This window comes from Rutidosis leptorrhynchoides, chromosome 3 (assembly GCF_046630445.1).
Source record: "Rutidosis leptorrhynchoides isolate AG116_Rl617_1_P2 chromosome 3, CSIRO_AGI_Rlap_v1, whole genome shotgun sequence".
Taxonomy (NCBI): Eukaryota; Viridiplantae; Streptophyta; class Magnoliopsida; order Asterales; family Asteraceae; genus Rutidosis; species Rutidosis leptorrhynchoides.
The window spans coordinates 269127040-269141880 of record NC_092335.1 but is presented as its reverse complement, the minus strand read 5'-3'; positions in this window follow the sequence as shown (position 1 = coordinate 269141880).

Below are 14841 nucleotides of genomic sequence, written 5' to 3'. Positions count from 1 at the left end.
CGATCTCGTGACCACATGCTCACACGCAAACACTCTCGACCATCCCACCAATTCTGATTCTCTGTACTAATATCGAATTTAAATTTTATATATAAACTGTTTTTCTTCTATTCCTCTTCTTCTCCACAAGTCTCATGGATTCAAAAAAACATCAATAACCAAAAAAAAAAAAATCGGGGTTCCCTTTAAAGCTTCAAAACATTACAGAAAAAAAAATAATTTGGGTTCTAAAATAAAATAAAAAAATACTAAAGGCCTACTGCAGCGTCGGTTCTTGGAACAAAAAAAAAAATTGATTTCGTAATAGATAACATTATAGATAATGTTTATAATACGAAATAGTTTTCTAAACATGTATAAAAACTACTGGAATCGTCAATTTGATCAGAAACATATACACGAACGCGAATTTGTCTCAAGAACAATTGTTGACTTTTTTTAAACTAAACTTTGACTTCAAAATTCAAGATCGATATAAAGATTTGAGAGTTGAGATTTTGCAGATAGATTCAAAGAAAGATTTCTAACCTTTCTGCATTTTTAGATTTTGAAACTTTATTCGAAATTGAATTAAGAGAAAAAAAAATTGGAGCGTGCAGAGAAGAAAAAAAAAATATATCGCTGTGCTCTTTAATCCCATTGGATTTCCTTTTTATTTGATTTGCAATTATACATAATCATGTTGTAATAATAGAGATCGGTTGATAAAAAATGGAGAAAATGTCAACACAGGTTCACGAGTTGGGAGCAGGAAAGAAACAAAAAAAATAATAATAATAGAGATAAAGGATACAGAGGTCAAGCGTATAATATAGATCCCTACTGTTTTTTTTTAATTAATAATAATAATATATAATAACAATACTATTAATATCTAATAATATTAATAAAATTAATAATAATGATAAATATAATATTAATGATAATAATAATTGTAAAAATGATAATAATAATAATAATAATACCATACTAATTATGATAATATTAATATTTTATCGATAATAATAATATTAGTAATAATAATCTAATTTATACATCCAATTTCATCTTTATATGATATAAAGTGATATTATGAATACAAATATTGATATCTGACGATACAAATAACATTACTACAACAACTATATTTGTATTTAAATTTAATTTATTAATATCATCTATTATTATGTAATATTTAATAATTATGTAATATGTATTGTAACATATACTGAATATTATATATTTATGCATTTTAATATAAATATATTATAATATTTATTTACATACTAATTATATTATACTTATGTATGTAATTATGAAAAATATAAATGTTTTATATATGTAAGTATTATATATATTTATTAAAATAGTACATTATTTCATCATAGATATATTATAAATTTCTACATATACATAATATAATAATTATGTATAAAATCATATATATATATAGTTATATTTATGTATATATGTATACTACCATATATATAAAATCATGTTTTAAATGTTGAGTAGATGATTAATTATGTATATTAAACAATTAACTACAAAGTATAACATTGTACATTTAATATTTTGATAACGTTGGTAAAATATGTTTGAATCATTTATATACAATATACTATATATATTCAAAATGAAAATCTTTAGTTATTAAATGTTATCTTTTATAATAACAAAATTACTTAATAGTTCATTAATACTAATATAATTAGTTTTATATATAATTATTTATATTTACATTCGTAGTTACAATTAAAGGTTCGTGAATCGTCGGAAATAGTTAAAGGTCAAATGTTATCATGAAATAGTTCAAACATAATGAGACTCGGTTTAATAGACTTTGCTTATCGAGTCGAATCATATAAGATTATGTTTAAATTTGGTCGGAAATTCCCGGGTCATCACAGTACCTACCCGTTAAAGAAATTTCGTCCCGAAATTTGAGTGAGGTCGTCATAGCTAACAATAAATATGTTTTCCTGACGAATATGAGTTGATAACTTGAGTTTTATCATCATTGAGTAATATGGATAAAAATAATTCGATTATTCGAAGAGTGCGAATGAAGCTATTCACAAAAGGATGAAATGAGAAACAAAGATTTGTTTTTAACTTTTGACGTAGTCAGGTTTGAATTTAGAAAATAAGGCGCGTCTTAACTTTTGACATTGCCTTGGTTGAATTCCGGAATTTAAGGGATTTAAAGAAAATCTTGAAGATCTATAAAATCTGATTCTTCGGGATTTATGGAAATTAAGATCTCTTTAATTAAATACGGTGATCTGCCCCGATTACTACGTCTGATATTTCCAGTATAAATTAAGCTCTTCCTTTCCATTATTCTCACCATTCTTATACTTTCTTTCTTAGTTCATACATCCAAAAGATTCTGAAAATGATTAATCCAGTTCTGATCCTTGTCCTCATCCTTACTATCGCAACAATCATTCTCCTTTTCCAACTTCCACCAGAGGAATCTGCTTTCTTCTACTTCGCCCTCGGGATTATAATGTTTTTAATTCTCCCGTGTCTTTATGTTGCGATAAACATTGATATACACGGTTTGTAATTTATGTGTTGTTATCGGACTTTATATTCTCCCTTATATTTCAAAGCTCTATGCTTTTGTTTTCTCTTCCCGACTTCAAGTCAAGCGAATAATGGTCCAGAATTTATAGATATAGAGTTTCGAATGATTATAATGTTCTAAGCATGAAGGAACGTGATAGCACGATTTGATTTTCAAATTTATCAACATCACGGAAGATAGAACCATCAAGAATACATTTTCTTGATTTGTTACGGAGTTAAGTAGGATGAAAGAGTTATGTAACATGGCACATGATGACGTTATGATCTGTGAATCATCACGTTTCATTTAGAAACTCAGCATGACTTACTGTAATATAATCACGTTGATCAAGTGTCATTATATTATACTAACTCATGCATCAGTTCCCATCATTACTACAATAACATTCATATTTTAAGCTTGAAAATTTACAGAATATAGAAACTAACAGTTTCTATATGATGTAATACTGATAGCACGAAAAGATTAATGATTTCAGATAAGAATAGTTATAAAAATATCTCCAGAAATATGGAGGATATTTATAATGAAAGGTACGATAATATCTCAGAATATCTAAGATCAGAGGATGATAGAAACTATTGTCTGCAAGGGTTTAGAGTAAGGAGCAAGTTATTCACTATAGACTTTAGCAGACATTGAATTATTTGGATTCTTTGAAGTCAAACTTATTCTTTGTGATTTATCCACGGCTTTCTTCATAGTTTCGCATAATCTGCTTTTCGGTACTATATTTTCTATTGAATGTTTCCAATATATTGATACACAGGAAGCACGAAGAGGTATATAATTTCGGACGAGAATATTTATGAAAATATCGACGGTTGATGGAGAAAGATTTTCCGCAAGATTTTAACATGACTTCGGAGCAAGATATTCTCTAAAGATTTCAACGGATCCAGAATTACCTGAATCCTTTGAATATATGATTTGGTCCTTGTATTTGTCCTTGGTCTCCTTCATGGGTAACTCAATCTGTTTTTCAATACCCAATTTTTTATCGAGCGTTCCTAACACTCCTTTCTTTATCATCAAACTTTTGTCCGTTTAGACCATCTACCATTTTTATGTTTCCTCTGCATTTAATGCTATGATATCTGAATCATCGGTTATTAATCCGAGGTGGTTTCAGGAGAATTGTGTTTTTAGATGATTAAACGCTGATGGTAATATGATGGAATATGAAAGGTTACCTGGTAACAATAAAAGAGCACGCGTATATATAAACGTTATAATAAGGTTGTTTCGTACGAAAAGTCGAAGTTGACTTGTTGGAGCTGTGACAAAATTGGCTAATTTTGAAAAGGGATCGCAAAGTTGTTTTTGTTAATAAATGCCAAAGGATCTGACGCGGCTACGTGTTGAACTTTTACTCAATTGCCGAGAGTTTCTCAGGTGCATAACTATATGCATAAATCTTTCCTTCCGTAGATGAAGTGCGGTTGATTCATCCTATCGATTGAGGTGTTTTCAAAAATCATGAAAGGTTTGAACGCAGAATGTAATCGTGAAGATACAAATGAGGTTTAAGACGAAATCAAGTGGCAAACTTGAAGAATTGTTTAGTTTCATATGTTATATTCAATATTTTAATTCATTTTAATTGTCCAATGTTATTAGTCCACAGTCGATAGTCCACAGTTGACAGTGCAATCATTCATATATAGTTTAATATATAATATTTGAATTAATTAATACGTATCGTGACCCGTGTACATGTCTCAGACTCGATCACAACTCAAAGTATATATATTATTATAAAATCAACCTCAACCCTGTATAGAGAACTCGATCATTACTGCATATAGAGTGTCTATGGTGATTCCAAATAATATATATAGATGTGTCGATATGATATGTCAAAACCTTGTATACGTGTCCCGATATTTAAAGTGCGTAAAATAAATAACAGAAATTAAATGACGATAAATAAAGTGCGTAAAGTAAATAACAGAAATTAAATGACAATAAATAAAATTGCGAGAATATAAATTGCGATAAAATAAATTGCGATAAATAAATTGCGATAAATAAAATGTAATACGGAATTAACAGTTAGCTAGGAACAGTTAGCTAGGATTTTGTTAGCGTGGTTTCTTAATAAAATTTAATATTGTTAATTAGTCTGTTTCTAATCAATTTTTATTGTGTCCATTATTTCTTCATTATGCCACTTGTTGGATTCTGATAGGTCAAAATTCAAATATGAAATTGAATTTGAATGAAAATAGTTATTCTTTGGTGAACGGATAAGTATCCCGGTGGTTGTAAATAGGATAGTGAATAACTGTTGAATCAGATTCGAAGAATATACAGTGTAACTTATTAATGTGAAATTTAAATATTCCTCGGGTATTACCTACCCGTTAAAATATTTTTATTATTAACAGTTTGTACAAAAGAATTTTTAATTACAATCTTTATGAAAACATATATACATATATATTTTCTTCAGATGTAATCATGAATTTAATGAGTTAACATGATATTAAACTCATTTAGTTTTCAGTTGGAACTAGAATAAATAATCTCTAAAACATTAGAGATTACATAATCACCATGTCGAACGAAGATAACTGATGTAGAATGTCATGTAGAATGATGATTATACTCGAGGTATAGATTGAGATGTTGAGGCATGTGATATTGAAATTTGGGTTGTTGGTGGTGCTGTTGGTGCCGGTGATTTGGATGAAGCTGGTACGTTTTGCACCATATTTTTCAAGACTACAACTTATGCGCGAAGTTCGTTAACTTCTTCTATTACACCGGGATGATTGTCGGTTCGGACGAGCGGATGAAGGAGGTTTAGAATCTGAGATAGTATATGATCGTGATGAGATACTTTGGAAATGAGAGAGAAAATGGTGTCTCGAACAGGTTCGCCGGTAAACGTTTTAGGTTCATTGTCAAGAGGTGAATTTGGTTAGTGGAAATGATCGCCTTCTTCGCGTTTCCATTGATTAAGTCGACTACGAACCCATCTCCAATTCATTCAGAATAGATGATGGCTAATTGATCGATTCATTCCGGTTACTCTGCTTTCGGAGCTCGAGTGGAAATCCATATCGAAATAGCTGTCGGAATAACTATCGAAATAGCTATCGAAATCTGATGGACTCGAACTGGTTGAGGCATTCATCTCGTACGATCAGATGAAGGATTTTCGATAAGAAATAGATTATAGGATGTAGATTAGTACCCTGCAATACATAATTTACATATGCATATATAATACTAAAATCCCATAAACTACGGAGGAATCTACGGAAGCTGTCAGGCAAAGGTAACAATAACAGATACGCTAAGATATGAATTTAACTATACACTGTCTATGCAATAAAGGCAGTAAGACGTGTCTTAGACTTTAAGGATGATAAGCAAATAATTTTTCGACACTAAATGATAAGCAAAACTTTTGACATGCAAACACGGTCGAAGTCCAGACTCATTAATGCATTCTTACGACTAACAGTTAGACTCACTAATGCAAGACCTGGTTCGCTAAGACCACCGCTCTGATACCAACTGTGAAGACCCGTCCTAATCCATCCCGACGAAGTCCATATCGATTATAAACGATTCACAACAGTTGATTACATCGCGAGGTACTTGACCTCTATATGATACATTTTACAAACATTGCATTCGTTTTTGAAAAGACAAAATTTCATTACATCGAAAGTTGACAGACATGCATACCATTTCATAATATATCCAACTATAATTGACTTGATAATAATCTTGATGAACTCGACGACTCGAATGCAACGTCTTTTGAAATATGCCATGAATGACTCCAAGTAATATCTATAAAATGAGCAAATACACAGCGGAAGATTTCTTTCGTACCTGAGAATAAACATGCTTTAAAGTGTCAACCAAAAGGTTGGTGAGTTCATTAGTTTAACTTAAACAATCGTTTCCATCATTTTAATAGACCACAAGATTTCAGATTTCCATTTCTCATAAACATACGTCCCATGCATAGAGACAAAAATATCATTCATATGGATTGAACACCTGGTAACCGACATTAACAATATGCATATATAAGAATATCCCCATCATTCCGGGATCCTCCTTCGGACATGATATAAATTTCGAAGTACTAAAACATCCGGTACTTTGGATGGGGCTTGTTGGGCCCGATAGATCTATCTTTAGGATTCGCGTCAATTAGGGTGTCTGTTCCCTAATTCTTAGATTACCAGACTTAATAAAAAGGGGCATATTCGACTTCGATAATCCAACCATAGAATGTAGTTTCACGTACTTGTGTCAATTTCGTAAAACAGTTATAAAAGTTGCGCATGTATTCTCAGCCCAAAAATATAAAGGGTAAAAAGGCAAATGAAACTCACGATACTGTATTTTGTAGTAAAAATACATATGACGTCATTGAACAATGCAGGGTTGGCCTCAGATTCACGAACCTATATCAATTGTGTATATATTAATACGTATAATGTAAGTTACAAAATTTCATTTATTAATATGTATTATTTATATATTATAGTTTTGTAGAATTTATTCTAACCTTTATTTTAAAACGTATACTTATATTATATTTTAAGTTATATTTTATATATATATATATCGATTTTATGTATATATATCTATAATGATTTACGTTTATATAAATAGTGACATTAATATATTTATATACATATATTTGTGGTTAGTATTGTATTTATGAAATTTTATTAGTTTGTTATGTGAATTATTAATACAATCCTAGTATATACCATAAGTATATATATATAGTGTACAAAAGATTTATTTGTTAAAATAATAATTTAGATAATAATGATTTACTAATAATAATAATAATTTTATTAATAATGATAATACTAAGAGCAAAAAAAATGAAAATGATAACTGTTAATGATACTAATAATAATAACTCTAAAATAATATTAATACTAATACCATACTTATGTTAATAATAAGGGTTCTAATATTTATAAAATGATAAATGATAATCATAATAATACTAGTAAATATTAATGATGATACTGATAAATACGATATTATTAATTGTAAATGTACTGATGATACTATTATTTATAAACCGGTACAAATTCTAATATTGATGATAATAATATATTTTTATTTCCTTCATAATAATAATAATGATAATCATAATCATAATCCTAATGATGATAAAATACTAAAATGATAAGTTTATTACTAATAATAATATTATTAATACCTATCATAATAATAATAGTAATGTCTATAATACTTTCAAATATGATAACAAGTATGATACTAATAATAACAATAACAATAACAATCAAAACAATCACAATAATAATAATAATACTAATAATAATTAATATATAATAACAATAATAAAATTAGAAAAGAAAACTACCTCACATGAAAAGAGTTTCAAAAAAAAAAAAAAAAACTACCGTCCTTTGGACTCGATCTCGTGACCACATGCTCACACGCAAACACTCTCGACCATCCCACCAATTCTGATTCTCTGTACTAATATCGAATTTAAATTTTATATATAAACTGTTTTTCTTCTATTCCTCTTCTTCTCCACAAGTCTCATGGATTCAAAAAAACATCAATAACCAAAAAAAAAAAAATCGGGGTTCCCTTTAAAGCTTCAAAACATTACAGAAAAAAAAATAATTTGGGTTCTAAAATAAAATAAAAAAATACTAAAGGCCTACTGCAGCGTCGGTTCTTGGAACAAAAAAAAAAATTGATTTCGTAATAGATAACATTATAGATAATGTTTATAATACGAAATAGTTTTCTAAACATGTATAAAAACTACTGGAATCGTCAATTTGATCAGAAACATATACACGAACGCGAATTTGTCTCAAGAACAATTGTTGACTTTTTTTAAACTAAACTTTGACTTCAAAATTCAAGATCGATATAAAGATTTGAGAGTTGAGATTTTGCAGATAGATTCAAAGAAAGATTTCTAACCTTTCTGCATTTTTAGATTTTGAAACTTTATTCGAAATTGAATTAAGAGAAAAAAAAATTGGAGCGTGCAGAGAAGAAAAAAAAAAATATATCGCTGTGCTCTTTAATCCCATTGGATTTCCTTTTTATTTGATTTGCAATTATACATAATCATGTTGTAATAATAGAGATCGGTTGATAAAAAATGGAGAAAATGTCAACACAGGTTCACGAGTTGGGAGCAGGAAAGAAACAAAAAAAATAATAATAATAGAGATAAAGGATACAGAGGTCAAGCGTATAATATAGATCCCTACTGTTTTTTTTTAATTAATAATAATAATATATAATAACAATACTATTAATATCTAATAATATTAATAAAATTAATAATAATGATAAATATAATATTAATGATAATAATAATTGTAAAAATGATAATAATAATAATAATAATACCATACTAATTATGATAATATTAATATTTTATCGATAATAATAATATTAGTAATAATAATCTAATTTATACATCCAATTTCATCTTTATATGATATAAAGTGATATTATGAATACAAATATTGATATCTGACGATACAAATAACATTACTACAACAACTATATTTGTATTTAAATTTAATTTATTAATATCATCTATTATTATGTAATATTTAATAATTATGTAATATGTATTGTAACATATACTGAATATTATATATTTATGCATTTTAATATAAATATATTATAATATTTATTTACATACTAATTATATTATACTTATGTATGTAATTATGAAAAATATAAATGTTTTATATATGTAAGTATTATATATATTTATTAAAATAGTACATTATTTCATCATAGATATATTATAAATTTCTACATATACATAATATAATAATTATGTATAAAATCATATATATATATAGTTATATTTATGTATATATGTATACTACCATATATATAAAATCATGTTTTAAATGTTGAGTAGATGATTAATTATGTATATTAAACAATTAACTACAAAGTATAACATTGTACATTTAATATTTTGATAACGTTGGTAAAATATGTTTGAATCATTTATATACAATATACTATATATATTCAAAATGAAAATCTTTAGTTATTAAATGTTATCTTTTATAATAACAAAATTACTTAATAGTTCATTAATACTAATATAATTAGTTTTATATATAATTATTTATATTTACATTCTTAGTTACAATTAAAGGTTCGTGAATCGTCGAAAATAGTTAAAGGTCAAATGTTATCATGAAATAGTTCAAACATAATGAGACTCGGTTTAATAGACTTTGCTTATCGAGTCGAATCATATAAGATTATGTTTAAATTTGGTCGGAAATTCCCGGGTCATCACAACCGCCGTGGATGCGGCCATGGCCGGTCACTCGTCTAACAACAACAATAACAACAACCACAACAACAATAACCAAGGAGCCGGTAACGCTAGCGAAGGGTGCTCCTACAAAGCTTTCATGGGGTGCAAACCCCACACTTATGATGGAACCGGGGGACCGGTTGTGCTTACTCGTTGGTTTGAACAAACCGAGGCCGTCTTTAGCATAAGCGGTTGTCGGGATCAAGACAAGGTCAAATACTCCACCCACACTTTCTCCGGAATTGCTCTAACATGGTGGAACACCTATGTTCAATCGGTGGGTACCGATGAAGCTCATGCCCTCTCTTGGGCCGATCTAAGGGAAAAGATGATTGTTGAATATTTTCCGCGCTAAGAAACCCGAAAGCTTGAGGAAGAACTAAGTGCTTTGAAAGCGGTCGGAAACGATCTTAAAGCTTATAATCAACGCTTCGCCGAACTATCCTTGATGTGTCCTAATCTTGTTAACCCCGAATCTCAAAGGATTGAGCTCTACATGCTCGGTCTTCCAAAAAGCATCAAACAAGGGGTGATGTCATCCAAACCCGGTACTCATCAAGCCGCTATGAACATGGCCCGCCAATTAATCGAAACGGTTGACGAAATCGTAGTGCCGGCTCCTAAGGCCGAGGACAAGTCGGGTGGCAACAAAAGGAAATGGGAAGCCACTCCATCAACCAACTACAACAACACCTCCACTAAGAAGCCTTACAACAACGACGGCAAGAAGGGTTATTCCGGATCTTTACCGTTTTGCAACAAGTGCCACAAACATCTTTTGGGTGAGTGTGGAAGGCCGTATTGCGTCAAGTGTCACAAGAGTGGCCATTCGGCCGATGAATGTAGAAACACCGCTCCCGTTGCTCAAAAGGGACCCAATGCACCAAGACCGGGTGTTTGTTATGAATGTGGCCAACCGGGTCACTGTAGAAATGCATGCCCAAAGAAGAAAGCCAACCCCAACAACCGAGGCCGAGCCTTTAACATCAACACCGAGGAAGCCGGGATGACAATGAACTAGTCACGGGTACGTTTCTTCTCAACAACACTTATGTTACTTGCTTATTCGATTCGGGTGCCGATAAATGTTTTGTGTCTAAGACTTTGGCTCCTACTCTTTGCACTCCACCACACCCCTTAGATACTACTTATTCCATCGAAGTGGCCGACGGAAAACTCTTAAGTGCCGACACATATTACCGGGGGTGTACTTTAAACATTTTGGGTAATGAATTTGAAATTGACTTGATACCCATGGAACTAGGGAGTTTTGATGTAATAATCGGTATGAATTGGATGGTCAAAAATAAATCTCACATTCTTTGCGATCTTCACGCAATCCGAATTCCTATCGAGAATGGTGAACCATTGATTGTCTATGGCGACAAAAATTGCACCGGACTCAATCTCGTTTCGTGCCTTAAAGTTAGAAAACTACTACGTAAGGGTTGTTTCGCAATTCTTGCTCACGTTAAGAAAGTCGAGGCCGATGAAAAGCGCATCGATGATGTGCCGATTGTTAGTGACTTTTCCGATGTATTTCCCGACGAATTACCGGGTCTTCCACCTTATCGACCGGTTGAATTTCAAATCGATCTTATTCCAGGAGCCGCACCCATAGCACGTGCACCGTATAGACTCGCTCTATCCGAATTACAAGAATTGCAAAGTCAAATCCAAGAGCTACTTGACCGTGGTTTCATTCAACCTAGCCATTCACCATGGGGCGCTCCGATTTTGTTCGTCAAGAAGAAAGACGGATCCCTACGAATGTGCATTGATTATCGTGAACTAAACAAATTGACGGTTAAGAACAGATATCCCCTTCCTCGCATCGATGATCTCTTTGATCAACTACAAGGTTCTCGTGTATATTCAAAAATCGATCTCCGTTCGGGTTATCATCAACTAAGGGTTAAGGGGGAAGATGTCTCCAAAACCGCTTTCCGGACTCGTTATGGTAGTTATGAATTCCTTGTCATGCCTTTCGGTCTCACTAACGCACCGGCGGTGTTCATGGATCTCATGAACCGCGTGTGCAAACCTTACCTCGACAAATTCGTTATCGTGTTCATCGATGATATTTTGGTCTATTCTAAAAGCGAAGAGGAACACAAAGAACATCTCTGACTCGTGCTTGAACTCTTGAGAAAAGAACAACTCTATGCCAAGTTCTCCAAGTGTGAATTTTGGTTGAAGGAAGTTCAATTCCTCGGTCATGTTGTAAGTGATCAAGGCATTAAAGTCGATCCCGCGAAAATCGAAGCCATTAGTAAATGGGAGGCTCCTACTACTCCTACTCAAATTCGTCAATTCTTGGGTCTCGCCGGATACTATCGTAAATTCATCAAGGACTTTTCCTTAATCGCTCGCCCTTTAACCGCGTTAACTCACAAGGACCGAAAGTTCATTTGGTCATCCGAACAAGAAACCTCTTTTCAAATCTTGAAAACTAAGCTAACCACCGCTCCTATCTTGTCACTTCCCGAAGGCAATGATGATTTTGTTGTACATTGTGATGCCTCGAAAAACGGTTATGGGTGTGTACTAATGCACCGAAAGAAAGTCATTGCTTATGCCTCTCGACAACTCAAGGTTCACGAACGAAACTACACGACACATGATCTTGAACTCGGTGCCGTCATCTTTGCACTTAAGCTATGGAGACATCATCTTCTTGGTACCAAGAGTACCATCTTTACCGATCACAAAAGTCTCCAACATATCTTCGATCAAAAGCAACTAAACATGAGACAACGAAGATGGATTGAGACCTTGAACGATTATAATTGCGAGCTTCGTTACCACCCCGGGAAGGCAAATGTAGTGGCCGATGCCTTAAGTCGAAAGGAAAGAGCGGTGCCTCTTCGTGTCCGAGCTTTGAATATCACCATCCACTCCAACCTTAATAGCCAAATTCGGGTAGCCTAAGATGAAGCTCTTAAGGACAACAACATCGCACGTGAACTTTTAAACATTCTCGTCTCCCGATTCGAAGTTAAGGAGACCGGGCTTCGATATTACGCCGGAAAAATTTGGGTGCCTAGATATGGCGATCTACGAAACCTCATCCTAGACGAAGCCCACAAATCGCGATACTCGATTCATCCCGGCGCCAATAAGATGTACCATGACCTTAAAGAACAATATTGGTGGCCCAACATCAAAAAGGAGGTTGCTAGATACGTCGCCAAATGTTTGACTTGCGCTAAAGTCAAAGCCGAACACCAAAGACCGTCCGGGTTACTTCAACAACCCGAGATCCCGCAATGGAAGTGGGAAAGGATCACGATGGATTTTATCACCAAACTACCGAAAACGTCGGGCGGTTATGATACAATTTGGGTCATTATTGACCGCCTCACCAAATCCGCGCACTTTCTCGCCATGAAAGAAACCGACAAAATGGAGAAACTTGCACGACTTTACATTAAAGAGATTGTAGCCCGACACGGAGTACCGTTATCGATTATCTCCGACCGAGATGGTTGTTTCGTTTCTAGATTTTGGCGTACGTTACAAGAAGCGTTGGGAACGCGTTTGGACATGAGCACCGCATATCATCCCCAAACCGATGGGCAAAGTGAACGTACAATACAAACCTTAGAGGATATGTTACGAGCCTGCGTTGTTGATTTTGGAAAAGCTTGGGACAAGCACTTACCTCTCGCCGAGTTCTCTTATAACAATAGTTATCACGCGAGTATTAAGGCCGCACCTTTTGAAGCGTTATATGGTCGAAAATGTCACTCTCCTCTTTGTTGGGCCGAAGTGGGTGACGTGCAAATTTCCGGGCCCGAACTCATTCACGAAACCACCGAGAAGATTCTTCAAATCCGAGATAGGCTTCAGACGGCCCGGAGTCGTCAAAAATGCTATACCGACAAAAGATGCAAAGACCTCGAATTTCAAGTCGGTGACCGCGTCATGTTAAAAGTCGCACCTTGGAAAGGTGTCATCCGTTTTGGGAAACGTGGGAAACTAAATCCGCAATACGTTGGTCCTTTCGAAATCTTAGAGCGTGTTGGAACCGTTGCGAATCGTTTGGATCTTCCGCCTCAACTAAGCTCCGTCCATCCTACTTTTCATGTATCTAACTTGAAGAAATATCTTGCCTAGCCCGATATCGTCGTTCCTCTCGAGGAACTTACTATTAATGACAAACTCCATTTTGTGGAGGAACCGGTTGAAATTGTGGACTACGTCGAGAAGGAATTGAAACAAAGCCGGATCCCGATTGTTAAGGTCCGTTGGAACGCCAAAAGGGGACCCGAGTTTACTTGGGAAAGAGAAGATCAAATGCGAAAGAAACACCCTCATCTATTCCCGGTTCCGGAAACGTCAGATTCTGAGGAAGAAACAACGACCACTACGCCTACCTAAATTTCGGGACGAAATTTCTTTTAAGGTGTAGGTAATGTAACATCCCACCTTTTTCCGTCAACTTTTCCGTTTAACTATTTTAAACTCCGTTATATGTTTATAACATCTTCCGTTAATACGCGTTTCAATTATCTTGTTTTAGGTAATTTAACGCACCCGATTGCAACTTGAGGGACTTGTTTCGCCAAGACACCAAAGTGGTGACTAGCCACTTGACTAGTCAAACTCTTCCACCTCATTTCTTCATTTAATTTTTCCTTTTCATCTAATACTTCCACCATTCTTTAAATTCATCAAAAAGCAATTCCTCATCCAAATTCGTTCAAGAAGGATTCGATCAAAACAAATTACATATTTGAACTCCTCGTGATCTCCTCTTCGATTCCATACCGATTTCATCAAATTTGGGTAACTTTCTAAAATCACTAATATTATGTGTTCTTGAGATTTTTGAGTTAAAAGGTTGTTAATTAGTGTCTATGGCTCAAGTCTAGTATGATTATGTGTTTTGTATGCTTGTTCTTGCTATTTTGATGTAACT